Source organism: Dromiciops gliroides, chromosome 3 (genome assembly GCF_019393635.1).
Source record: "Dromiciops gliroides isolate mDroGli1 chromosome 3, mDroGli1.pri, whole genome shotgun sequence".
Taxonomy (NCBI): Eukaryota; Metazoa; Chordata; class Mammalia; order Microbiotheria; family Microbiotheriidae; genus Dromiciops; species Dromiciops gliroides.
This window is the reverse complement of record NC_057863.1, coordinates 66,110,099-66,111,995: the sequence shown is the minus strand read 5'-3', so window position 1 is coordinate 66,111,995 and position 1,897 is coordinate 66,110,099. Positions and strand designations below refer to the sequence as shown.

Sequence of the window (1,897 nt, the reverse complement as noted above, 5' to 3'; positions counted from 1 at the left end):
AGGACCAAGTGTCAGGCAAATAGTAGATGCTTGATAAATAAAAATATGTTGAATTGAATTAAAATGAATTAGTTCTTTCAAAAGAAACCTGTTATCTTCAAAAGATGTCTCCAAGAGGCAGTGGCTTCAGAAACAGAAGCCGTTTGCATAATAGCAACAAAGTTAATGATAAAGCAGTGTGACACAGTGGAAAGTGGGATCCCTTTGGAGCAAGAGAACCGGGGTTCAAATCCCACCTCAGATATTGCCTTGATGAATCATCTTGTTTAAGGGATTTCACTAGTATAAGGAACTCCCAAGTGAAGAAATTCCCTCCACTCATACAGATCAACACCTTCTCTTAAACTTTTTTTTGCAGGGCAATGAGAGTTAAGTGACTTCTCTAGGGTCACACAGCTAGTGTGTCTGAGAACAGATCTGAACTCAGATCCTCCTGAATCCAAGGCTGGTGATTTATCCACTGCACCACCTAGCTGCCCCTTAAACTTACCTTCTTAGGGAGTTTCTAAAGAACTAGCAGTATGTGTCAGAGGTAGCACTTGAATATAGATGTGATAGGATCACTACTCCCAGGTATCTCCCCATAATCCATATTGGTTAGGTTAGCGCTTTCACTAAAAAGAAAAGAAGTGATCCCCAAATTTTGGTTGAATTGGAGGTGGGGAATGTGACTAAGATTCAAACTATGTCTCCATGGCAGCTTCCTAGTGGTCTGTAGCTTGAAGGTCAACCATGGGCATAAAAAGGCCCAACACACAGGGAGACTTGGCAGACATCACCAAACCACCAGAGGCAATACACCCTGTCAGCAAGACCAAACCGATTTTCACATGGAGGCATTGGGGAGCACATCTACCTGGGCTAAGTACTTATTGAATGTCCTTCCTGTATTATGGCTAATGGAACCTCCATTGAACTGTTGAATGACCTATAAGTATTTAATTTCATTCCCAGAACAAACCTAAACTAATGGGTGTCCTGCCTCAGCACTGTCCAATAATCCATGCTTTAGCTCACCTGAATGTAATAGAATCATATTGCATATTTGATTGTATCCAGGTTCTTCCCTAAGTGTTTTGAACCCATAGGGGAGGCAAAAGATTTTAATCAGGAAGCACTTGCCTCTTTCTTGGCTGACCTCACTCCAAAGGCCAGGGACATGCTCGAAAGAGAAGAAGGAATAAAGGAAGCATTGTATGTTCAACAACAATCTTCTGAGTTGTTCAATTATACTGATCCTATATTTATATCTATTTGAGAAGACACCCTACCTTGTCCATATTATACACACACACACACACACACACACACACACACACACACACACACACACACACACACACACACACAGAGTTTCATTTCATCTCTTCTTCCTCCCTCCCCTTTTTGCTTTCTCCTTTCTCTCCTTCTTTCTCCTCCTACTCCTCCTTATTTTTCTTTTCTTTTTTCTTCTTCTTGCATGAATGTTGGCCCCACTACCATAAATCATGCAGTCAAGTTGCCTACAAGTAGAAAAATTGAAGGAGCCAGCATAGCCACTATAAAATGGCTGTGTCTCACCTTGGGAAAACTGCTTTCCTGATCATTGTGTCTCCCCATCCAGGTAATTATCTGTTTTCAACGTGTAACATCTACCTCATAACTTGGGCCTTGACTCTCCTAGCTCTGCAACTCTTGACTTTGACCACTGATTAGAACGATCCTTTATTGGAAACTTTTTGTCTCTTGGTCTCTGGTTTCTACCTCTGAGTTTTAGGCTTGGGATTAGTCCTAGACAAGCCTTAAAAATCCATGTCCCAATACACGATACTTTTTCATAATTGTAATTCAAACCCTCTCTGAATTATTTTTTTTAAATCCTCATCAATACTTACATTATTATAAGAATAAGATGATT

General features: G+C 40.5%; 1 pseudogene; it reads right to left on the bottom strand.

Annotated features, from left to right (window-relative positions):
- Positions 1-1,466: 1,466 nt before the first annotated feature.
- LOC122752434 lies at positions 1,467-1,611 on the bottom strand (annotated as a pseudogene).
- Between the last annotated feature and the right edge of the window lie 286 nt (positions 1,612-1,897).